Source organism: Neolamprologus brichardi, chromosome 3 (genome assembly GCF_056152115.1).
Source record: "Neolamprologus brichardi isolate AB-2024 chromosome 3, ASM5615211v1, whole genome shotgun sequence".
Lineage (NCBI taxonomy): Eukaryota > Metazoa > Chordata > Actinopteri > Cichliformes > Cichlidae > Neolamprologus > Neolamprologus brichardi.
The window spans coordinates 21,654,921-21,667,496 of NC_142106.1; positions in this window are offsets into that span (position 1 = coordinate 21,654,921).

Sequence of the window (12,576 nt, forward strand, 5' to 3'; positions counted from 1 at the left end):
ACTCATGTTGCCGCTACTCGCTGCCGCCATGTCTTTTTTTGAAAGTGACGACGCATCGACGCAGATTTTTTTACGTCGACGTATTTTACGCGTCGACGTAATCGATTATGTCGACGTGTTGTCCCAGCCCTAATTCAGACATGTTTCCCTCTCTGAAGGCAACCATCCAAGTTGCCCTAACAGTGCCTGTCAGCAGCTGCTCGTGCGAAAGGTCCTTTAGTGCACTGCATTGGCTGTACTCCTGGCTGCGTCAAACAATGGGTCAGAAAAGATTCACAGTCTTGCAGTCATGTCTATTGAAAGTGGCCTAGGATGTTTTATCTGTCCAAAAAAGTAGGAAAACAATTTCTCAGTCTTTGTTTTCTGTTTGTAAAATGTTGTGCTCATTCACTACATTCGTTCATATCATGTGCATCTCTTGGGGGCTAAGCCCCCCCGTCCTTAAAACCTAGTGACGCCTCTGCATTTTACTTATGTTTGCTTTCGTTTTCACAGATTACATCATTTTTACTTAGCACAGAAACTGACGCTTATTTTGTTCTGTTGTGGCGTTTACATCAATAATGTTTTAAGATAAAACAGTAAAACAGATTCTTATCAGGTGAAAAAACAAAAAACAACAAATAATTTAACAAGAAGAAGAACAAGAAAACTAAACAATACCAAATGAGAACATGAGAAACAAAAACATTGGGTCATAGACGGAGTACCACGACACCTTTAGATACATAGAAGGTAACAGATACCCATGTAGTTTTGGTCAGTCAGTGTAATAATCAGGACCATGAACAGGATCAAATGTTGTAATGAATGAATGAAGTCAGACTGTAGATTTTCCTTCTTCTAGCTGTACTGACTGACCTTTGACCTCATGTGTTGATGACTCTTCACCTCTGTCTCCTCTCACAGGGAGAAGATGATCTGCAGGATCCTGCTGCTCATCATCCTCACCTCATGTGTCTCTGGTTAGTTTACAGCTTCACCTTATGAACTCCAAATAAAGCTCAACAACAGATTTGTTCCAGTTCTCAGTGTGTCTGCTCCTCTCTTTCCCTCTCTGTCTCCTCAACAGGATCATTTGTAGTCAATGTGACACAGACCTGCTATCAGGCAGAGGAGAACCACAACATCACACTGGAGTGGACGTTCACCACCAAACCTGACAGATCCTCAGAAACACTTTTTATACTCTGTGAACTCTTCATCAGTGATAAATCGTCAGTCCTGTATCAGGTTCATGAAGGTGTTGAGGTGTCAGAGTCTCAGGATGAAAAGTTTTCAGGACGAGTCCAGAGTGACAAAGACACCCTCAGAGAAGGACGAATCAGACTTCAACTGTCCAGACTCAGGACTGATGACTCGGGTCTGTACCTGTGTGAGGTCAACACTGATTATGGCTTCGGTGTTGGAAGATGTCGACTAAACGTCACTGGTAAGATGATTTAGTGAAACTTGTAAAGTTAGTAAAAATGAGTGTCATATTTTAGTGGAACTTTAGGATAATAAACTTTGGTGAATACATTTTATGAACTTTCAGGACAAAATAATATTTTCTGTCCTTCCAGCAGCTGCTGATGAGCCCAAACATCAAACTCCAACAGTGAACCCATAGACAGAGAGTCGAGGAAGCACCTGTTGTGGATTTTTGGGTGACATGTATACAGTGTTGGGAAGGTTACTTTTCAAATGTATTCCATTACAGATTACAGAATACATGCCCCAAAATGTATTCTGTAACGTATTCCGTTACGTTACTCAATGAGAGTAACGTATTCTGAATACTTTGGATTACTTAATATATTATCATGCTGTTTACAACTACATGAATGTACTATTGCTGTGATTTATTACTGTTACTGAAGGTCCGCGGCTCCGAACCGTAGTAAAGGGACCTCTGACTAATACGGTGGGTTCTGTGTCAGGCTCATAGCTGAAAACTAGCTTTACTTTGTTGTCTGGGTCAACTTTGCTAGCAGAGACAGAGAGAGGCGTTGAAAGGCTGCTCCAACGGGACTTATTGTTTTTGGAGGAAAACACGAACACGGTGTACAGTCGAGTCTTAATAGCTTACTTACAACTGAGCTCGTCAGGCACTCTTCTTGGCTGCAGTGGTTATTATTATATTTACATGCTTCCAGCTCCCGTTTTTGCTCGATGACAGCTCGTACTTTTCCTTTTTCTCCCTCCCTCGCTCACAGACACATAACGGGTATGGCAGTCCATTCTCCCTGCAACACGGACTACACTGTCTATGATGCTACATTCTTTAGAGCTATACCTGTAGCATTCTGCCTATTAGCTTAGCACAACAACAACAGGCGCTCTCTCACCCAGGAAACATGCAGAGAGAGAGCGGCACCCTGTAACCATGGCAACCGTAACGCTGCCGTCTGGAACAACAGAACGTAGCTGTCAAACAAAACCCAAACAGTCCTGACCCGCCACAATATGAAACAGGGAAGTACCGCCGTGTAATCCATTTATTTCAACAAAGTAACTGTATTCTAAATACCACCTTTTTAAACGGTAACTGTAACGGAATACAGTTACTCATATTTTGTATTTGAAATACGTAACGGCGGTACATGTATTCCGTTACTCCCCAACACTGCATGTATACATATATAACTACATGCACTATATATATCTATCTGCACTGAACATATATATTTTAACTCTCACGTAGAGTCTTAAGCACATGGTTTATTAAGGTGGTACAGTAACAGGGCAGTTAATGTAAGGGGAGAGTTCTCCTGAATAACTCACTCTCTTGCTCCGTTAACTAACTCCCCCACAGTACACACTCAACAACTTTCATGTAGAACAACAAAAACATGTTTATTTAAAAACAGTAACACTGCAACAGAAAAGTGAACACATCACAATAAAATCACCTTAAGTATCATTAAAATACTATATAATCATATATACACACATACTGGCTGGCTGGGGTGGCTGTAGCTCAGGAGGTAGAGCAGGTAACCTACTGATCGGAAGGTTGGTGGTTCGATCCTTGGCTCCTCCAGTCTGCATGTCAAGTATCCTTGGGCAAGATACTAACCCCAAGTTGCTCTCCGATGCATCCATCGGAGTATGAATGTGTGTGAATGTAGTTAGATAGCACTAAATATAGATAAAGTGCTTGTGAGAATGGGTGTGATTGGGTGAATGTGGCGTGTTGTATAGAGCGCTTTGAGTACTCCGAGAGAGTAGAAAAGCGCTATATAAGAATCAGTCCATTTACCATACACTATAAACCTACACTGAAATGTTTTTTATATATGAGAATCCCCATGTTAAGCGTGTAACCTATGTAGTTAGGTCAAGTATTATTCACATGTATATCATAAGATAATGCCACATACTCTATGAGCACCTGTTGATGTGTACTGCTTGTTTTAAAATTTAATAATTAGGATTAATGTACGACGTTTGGCTGTGTTGTCACCTTTTGTGATGAGGCAAAGCAAAGGGTTAATCAAAGGTTGCCCATCTACAGATGGCCCTCAGCCAGAGTCCTGACTGGCCCCTGGCCAGTCCTTGGCCGGTGCCTGACCCTGCACCTGCTGTTTATGGCTGGAGGACAAGTAGGAGGTTACCCAGCAGCAGGGGGAGGGGTTGTTGTCCCCTATAAAGAGGGGTCAGAGGAGACCAGGGCTCTTCTCTTTCTGTCTGTCTCTGTGTGGCTCTGCTGTCTGTGCTTACAGCTCTACACCCCGGGGCTATGAGTTGTCTTGCTGTTCTGTGTATGTACTTTCTTGCTGTTCATATGACTCAGTGTATTAAACTCTGTTCCAAGAATTCTACTTTGTTCCAGAGGATCTTTTTGAGTGAGTAAGTGGATCTGAAAAAGCTACATCTCCACATCATGGGATAAAGTTATCATGTTGGCTTCAAAATTTGCTACCCGACAGATCGGCCTCTATGCTGCACTCATACTAACAGCAGCTGCTGCAGCTCTGCTCATCACACTGAGTAAAAGCAAAGAACTGTGGATGCTCATAGTTACAATGTGCATTGTTCTGCTTTTTCTAATTTTATTGTTTATAAAGCGTACATATTGTAAATAAATCTTTATTTATATGATAGAAGTTATGACTCTTCTGTGTGTGCGTCTTTATCAGAGAGCTAGACAATCTATGAGAGCAACACCAAGTGTAATCTAATAAACTGTATTGATACTATGACTCCACAAGGTGCATCAAAGGAAGGACGAGGGTTTATTCATCATTTCATCATCACCAAACATGCTGCAGGATGCAGCTTGTGTTTACTTCTTTTACATGGTACTTAAATGAAAGTCTCCTATGGACTTATTTTATATCATAACAAATGTGCGAGTAAAACATGATCTGAGCAAATTTCATTTCACAGGAGCAGTAACCTTCCTCACATGTAAACTCAGAAGACGTGAGAAATTGTTTGCATCTGCTGCAGTTGTACCCTCCCGTGGGCAGCTCTCTGTGCTCCTAGAGAAATCCTATTTTTGTTTGTTTTTTTTTCATTTAGCTTTATGTTTAAAGCTAAATGTTTAAATAGTGACACGTCTCTAAGGCGTTTTTATTCTTACTGTCGATTATTGATAAAATATAAATCTATATATGCAAAAGTGGATTAATGAATTTAGAATTTGGACAGCGTAAGTAGCAGGTTTCTCCAGAGTTGGTTTGTAAACGAGAAACACCGAAAAAGTGCAGTTTATAATTAATATCACCTTTGACACTCTGCAAGTGGTTAGCTGGGTAGAACCTATGAAGCATTTTAAAGGAAACTTCCTTTACTTTGTTGGTCAAAAAAATTGGTGGTAACAGCCAGACTTTGTCCCAACACATATTTCCAACCAAGCTGGACCAGTATGATGGAGAAGAAGGGGGGCATGTCCAGTCTTGAAGAAATGGGACCCAAGTTGTCCTATCCTTCTTTTTAATGGCTGTAAGAAAACAAGCTTTGCTGGTTTCAGTTCCAGAGACCTGAGGAGGCACAAGCTGGGCTCTATTTCCTGTCACATGTCCAAGAAGTGAAAACAGTCCTGAGGAAATAGAGTCAAAAACCAGAGTTTTAAAGTGTAAAAATTCAGCATAAGTAAACATATGTCTTTATTAAATAGTTGGCTTATTGTAAGAATGTTATTATAAAATCAATTCTGGAAAAAAATAGTAAAGCTGTTATTTCATATAAAACATTTATGTGGACTAAATTTATGTTTATAAATTAGGGACCAAGCTATTCGCACTTCAATGATTCTTTTTTTTTTTTTTTGCTTGTCCTGTCTGGCAGTGTAGCAATCAGAATTATTATCTGAGAAAGAAAAAATGCTTAATGGTTTAACTACAGCCAGCTTGAAGGCCTGTGGTACGTAGCCGATTATTAAAGATAGGTTATCAGAGATTGAAGCATTAATTAGTGGTAGGACTTCTTTGAGCAGTTTAATGGGGTCTAAAAGACACGTTGATGGTTTGGAGGAAGTAATTATTGAAGTTAACTCAGAAAGATCAATTGGAGAAAAAGAGTCTAAATTAATATCAATGGTACTAAGAGTAGCTGTAGATAATATTGCATCTGTGAGATGATTATTGGTAATTTTTTCTCTAATGGTTAAAATTTTATTCATGAAGAAGTACAAGAATTCATCACTAGTTAACGTTAAGTCTTTCCAGCTGCAGAAGTGTTTTTCTGACACACGGTGGCGCCATGTTTTAGCTGATGAAAAAAATGGAAACTTCTCACGTTTCCTCCACAGTCAGTGCAGAGAAACTGGAGTCGTCAGTTTATTGTTGTGTTTGAGCCAAACGGATTTTAAAGACTGAGAGTGTGAAAGAAACAGCAGCACAGAAAAGAAAAATAGATTTAGAAAAAGACGTGAAAATAAGTTCAGTGTGTATAACACTAAAGTAGAAACACACAGCAGTTAACAGGCTCAGTGAGCAGCTGGATTCTCATTTTTCACACAGACATTTTCAGGGTGCTGAGTGGAAAAGTCACAGGTACACGGCAGCTCGCTACCTGCTGCAAGTGGGGACAGGTAAGCTGTGCACGCTGAGTATTTTTTTCTGGGAAACGGCTCCGCATCGTGGCCGTTGTGCCGAGCAGTGATCGTCTGCAGCTTCTGTGACACCGATCATATGAAGTTTGTTAGTTGGTAGACGTGAGCGAGTGCAGCTTTGGTGTCTCGTTATGCTCAAGGAAATACACAGAGATCTGCCCAGTTGGTGCACGTTTCCCCTCAAAGAAACCCAGACGTCTCACCCTGGAGAACATAAACGAGCGATCGGAAGTTTGTTCATCGATCTCCTCGAGCTTCATACACGAGCGAGTGGCACCAAGAGACCAGTCCCTGTGCGGCCAAAGTGATGACGTCAGGCAGAGAAACAGTGAAAGCAAGTCGCGGTTCTGTCCTTTACTCAGATCCTGTTTTCTGTTTTTATACAGTTTTTCCTGGATTTGATTCAATCTTAATATTAAGTGCTCATCAACTTGGATTGTCTCATTCAACGTTAGCTCATGACATCTCCACTTTTTTTCAAAACCAATTAGCATCCAATCTAACTTTATCTTTGGTAAATTTGATGAACTGGTCCTTTACATACACCAGAGTGAGATGTAGCCCTTTATATTTGACAGAACACCTGTAGTCAGTGTGTAAAGAGGTCACTGTCTTTCTGGTAAACATGCACACAGTAATGCACTGAGGAACAGGAAATAATGATGACCAAAATATATTTTTAATTTTAGGTCAGCATTTAAATAGCGGCAGCTATTACTCATACTCATACTCAGTCCCAAAGACAGAGACGTGCTCGCATATATACACTTAAGCTGAACCACACAACTGCAGCAGGACGGAGTCATTGTGCACTTCAGAGATAAATCAAGTGGTTGAAGGTAAGAAACAGAGCCCAGCTGAAAGAAGAGGAGACAACGTTAGCATGTACTTTATCTTTGTTAAACTTTACCGTGTTTCTGGGCATCATTTATTTTTATTTTGTCTGTTAAATATTGATTTTTTTTTAAACATTTTAGCCTTTATTTCATTGAACAGTGCACAAATAAGACAGGAAAGCAGGGACAGAGTGAAGAGGAATGAGCAGGCCTGAGATGGACCCAGACTCAGGTCTCTGCAGCACACTTTGACCTGTGGTTCACCAGCAGTTTGCTGTCTGTTAACATTCAGTGCATTTAAAAGCACTGGGCTCATCCATACATACACTTGACTACTTGTGCATTGATTAACAGTTAACAATATGAGCATTAGACTGCACTCTCACACAGAGACACAAATCTCTATGAGGATGACAGAACCAATATGATCTGTGTTTTATTGTAACAATGTAACTACATCATAAAAGTAATATAATGACTGAATTTAATATGGAAACGTTTCTGTGTTAGAGTAAAATAATATGTGATTACAACTGTTCATGAGTGATAACCTGTAGCACACTTTCACTTTATTGTAACTGTGTGAGAACTCAGTTTGTGCTTTTCTTATAGACACTCTGTGTGCATAAAATATACGCTGCGCTGAAGGCTGTTAATGTAATAATGTTCTATTGTTATTATTAGCATCGGAGTCAGGTGTGAGGTCATCTTTGTGGTAAAATAGTGGTGTTGATGCAGTTTATTTATAGGTCAGTAGATTGCATTTGGTTTTAGAAGAGCTCAAACACTGACACCAACCATTAAACTGCAGTTAAAGTTTTATTTTCTCGTAACAGGAAGCTGTCTTATTTGATGTTTGTTTGTTTTAAGTATTAAAATAAAACATTATTTTATTATTTTATGGACACTTTGTTTGTATCAATCGTAGAAAAGTTAAGACTAAACTGGAGGTATAAACAGAAACATTCTGTGTAAATAGTAAATTAAATGCTTTTGTATCAGTGATACTCATGAATCATTTATTATATTTATTCTGGGTGGGCTGGAAGTTTTGAGAGAACTTCTGAGAAAATGATTTTAATTATTTATTTCAGTTGTAGCATGGCGCCACCTTCTGACAGAAAACAAATTCTGCAGCTCTGAAAACCTTAATATAGAAATCAAAGTGCAGGTTTTTTTTTCTTTTTGCTTCCATTGGAGTGTTTGTAGTTCTAGTTGTTTTGGTCAGATGTTGTGATGAATGAATGAAGTCAGACTGTAGATTTTCCTTCTTCTAGCTGTATTGACTGACCTGTGACCTCATGTGTTGATGACTCTTCACCTCTGTCTCCTCTCACATGGAGAAGATGATCTGCAGGATCCTGCTGCTCATCATCCTCACCTCATGTGTCTCTGGTTAGTTTACAGCTTCACTTTATGAACTCCAAATAAAGCTCAACAACAGATTTGTTCCAGTTCTCAGTGTGTCTGCTCCTCTCTTTCCCTCTCTGTCTCCTCAACAGGATCATTTGTAGTCAATGTGACACAGAGCTGCTATCAGGCAGAGGAGAACCACAACATCACACTGGAGTGGACGTTCACCACCAAACCTGACAGATCCACCCAAACTCTCAACATCCTCTGTGAACTCTTCATCAGTGATAAACTCTCAGTCCTGTATCAGGTTCATGAAGGTGTTGAGGTGTCAGAGTCTCAGGATGAAAAGTTTTCAGGACGAGTCCAGAGTGACAAAGACGCCCTCAGAGAAGGACGAATCAGACTTCAACTGTCCAGACTCAGGACTGATGACTCGGGTCTGTACCTGTGTGAGGTGAACACTGATTATGGCTTCAGTGTTGGAAGATGTCAACTCAACGTCACTGGTGAGATATTTTTTTAACACTTTGCAAACATTATTCAATTCAAGTTAAAACAAAACCTTCTATTTTGGGCTTGGTCTGTTTGTTTTTAGCAGTTTTTCATTCGTCCAACCTTCAGACTGTGAGTCCACAACCAGAGAGCACAGAAAGCCAGCGTGGTGTCGGACTGTCACTGGTATTACCACTACTAGCTCTAGTGGTCATCTGCGCTCTGCTCTGTTTAGTTGGCATAAAAAAAAAAAGGAAACAAACATTGACGAGTGTTTCAGAAATTAAACCAATCACCACTTAGAGGACTTTTTTTGGAGGATCAATTTGAGCCCAAATTATTTGAGCTTTAAATAAAGACCCGAGTCACAAATTTAACCCACAAACTCTTCAACATGTGTTTAAGTTCCAGAAAGCAAATTATGAAAAAAATATAATCTGTATTAATTAAGTTCCTATTTATTGAAGCTTTTACAGGAGTGATAAATAACATTAGTGTAAACAATGATTCTTGTTTTACTAAAAAATGAGAAATCTTTGAACAGACTTTGTCTTCTGTGTCCCATCCTGTTGCTGCATTACAAGTTTCAGCTTCATCTCTCACCTCCATGAATACTAAAGACTGTAACAGCTGATTGAGAGGGTTGCCGTTTAACTTTTTATCATTAAAATAAGTAAGATATGTGATGAGTACAAGGAAAATGTTTATGCAGACATATCACTGCTGTAATAATGTTTACATGTTTACGAATAAAATCATTTGTATTAGAGAAGTTCTTATTTTTGTGTTTTCATTTATTTATTTTTAAACAAGTGGAAAAACAAAAAAGAGTTTATAATCAACACACAAAACAACTTTATTAACACCAGGGCTCAGTCCTGTCTGGGTTTATTCCACCTTTATTAAAAAGACAAACATGTTTTTACTTTCTGTAGTCAGACTTTATTTTCAGCATCAGTTCCTGAGTGTGTGGTTTCAGCCCCTCATTGCTTCATCAACATAGTTACTGTTTATTTTTCCTGCCATCTTGTAGAAGCTCAGAGAGCTTTGAAGAACGATGAGCAACTCAGGTTAAACAGTCCTGTTACATCATGGAGATCTAGACTGTAAACTTTCCTTCAGACTTTCAGAGCAGCATGAAAATAAAGCTGCAGACACTGAATCTGGTGTTGACATTTATTAAACACGGTAAACAACAAGTCCTCTTTACTGTGGTTGGACTATTTCTGTGAGCTGATGGAGCTGAAGTTGGGATTATGCTGAGCAGTGACTACTCTGAGGACACACAGCAGTCGATCAGATGAGTCCAATCATTGCTTTACATACTGCAGGTATTCACACAGCACAGGAATGAACTGTAGCCTCAGGTTTTACACACTTTGTATGCTGTGTGTGAAAAAATAAACAACAATAAACAACTTTTACATTAATGTTAAAGATTATGTGGGTTTATAAAACAATCTGTTGAAACTATTTAACTAATTTCTGTGTTAAACCAACTCCTAACTCCACAGCTGTTACATCACCACATGGATGAATGTAATCCAACACTGTCATCTGGTGATAATGAGTTTACAGCAGAGTAACTTTGCGGCTTTAGCTTTATGTTTCGTGATGAGTCTTTCTGAAGCTCATCATATTTCTGCTACAGGGTTTTGTCTCCTGGCTTTATTTCTGAAAACAACTAAAAATATTACAAGCAGTCCCAGCAGAGCTGCCAGCACTCCCATTAAACTATAGAGACTGGTCATGCCTCCACTTTCTGCTGTTGTCGGTCTCTGAGGGTGGAGCTGATCAGCTGCTGTAAATGATATGAAAATATGTATCATTGATTGATTGATTGAAGTAAAATGTTGGTTACACAGAGTTACTCAGGTCATAATTTTACGTATAGATCAACATGACTCTTAGCAGGTAAACTACATCAGGGCTACTTCATAGACTGTATATAAAAGATGGAGCCAGTCACCATAACGTCCTACATTGTTTAATGAAGCCATGATTAGTATTGTTTTGTTATGGTCATCTTGATGTTTGCACGTGATGAGCAGGAGGTGAATCTGAGTGAGAAACTGAGGAAACCTGAACATGAATGAAATGAACCTCTTGTTTTATTCAGTTGCTGCTGTGTTTAGACTAACAGATAAAAAATTGTGTTTAACTGGTGAGAAGTCTGAGGTTAGAGCAGCCAACTGATAGTCTGCAGGTTTCTGGTTTGAGTCCCTGATCAGATGTTGACATCTTTGAGACGACTGTTCTCATTATCCCAGATATAAATAAACATAAACAACTCAACTATGGATCAAATATTTAACAAAAGGTTTCGGGGCTTTTAGGTGTCTTGAAGATATTTGAACTCTGAGAGAAACAGCTGTCTGTTTCTTCCTTTTAGTGATTGCACCTCTGATCACATGAAGACTGTGGGCAGTGGGACACTGTGGAGGTGGGCTGTAGCCTGTCCACTCAATCACACTTTAATCATTGGAATTGTGTTTTCTGTGCTGCCTTTTATACTAATGTTCTTCTTTGCTTTTAGTTTGTGTAAGCTGAGCCTCACATCAATAAATATAACTAAATGGTTGACAAATAGGACACTGAGGAGTAACTGGTGAGCAGATATCAGAGAGCTTGAAGGAACACGTGATGTTAGGAGATTAACGGATTTTTAAAAAGAGAAAACATTTTAAAATCAGTCCTAAAAGTCACAGAAAGCCAGTGAATGGAGGCCAGGAAACAGGAGACAGAAGGCTCCAGTTTCAAGGCCAGCTTTCAAATTTTGGACCAACTGATGGCATGAAAGGGAAAGATGATTCACACCAAAATATACGGCAGTATGACAGTCAAGTCATAACGTAATAAAAACATGTAGAACTCTATATATAATGAGTAAAACATAAGAAGGAATTGACCTTACTAAGAAGTATTGGTTAGTAAAAACCCAATTTTATAACAAAATTAATCTTTTTATCCAATTTTAAGTTAAAGTCCATCGTATCATGTTGAGGTTTTTGACACAAGGAACCAGTGGACACAGGTCCCATTTTGGAAAACCATTAGAACTACTGGGTTTAAGTATCATGGCCTCAGTTTTGGTCTCATTTCAGTTAAAAAGGGAAAAAAAAGAAAAATGAAAGGGGAGAGTGGTTACTGAGATCACAGATTAATGGTGGTGCTTTTGCAACCACACCCTGCTATTCACTAAAAAAAGAATTGAAGTCTTTTGACGTTGACTTCATTGTTCAGACCCAGAAGGTATGGACATCTTTCATACACAGTCTATGGTCTGTTTTAACAGCTCAGTGGATCGAACATTGAACACCATCGTAATAAAAGAAACTAGATTAACTTCAGCTAAATCAACATACCAGTGACGTTGAGTCGACAGCTGGCAGAGCCGAAGCCATCATCAGTGTTCACCTCACACAGGTACAGACCCGAGTCATCAGTCCTGAGTCTGGACAGTTGAAGTCTGATTCGTCCTTCTCTGAGGGCGTCTTTGTCACTCTGGACTCGTCCTGAAAACTCTTCATCTTGAGACTCTGACACCTCAACACCTTCATGAACCTGATACAGGACTGAGGATATACGACTGATAAAAAGTTCACAGAGGATGTTGAGAGTTTTGTTGGATCTGTCATGTTTGGTGGTGAACGTCCACTCCAGTGTGATGTTGTGGTTCTCCTCTGCCTGATAGGAGGTCTGTGTCACATTGACTACAAATGATCCTGTTGAGGAGACAGAGAGGGAAAGAGAGGAGCAGACACACTGAGAACTGGAACAAATGTGTTGTTCAGCTTTATTTGGAGTTCATAAGGTGAAGCTGTAAACTAACCAGAGACACATGAGGTG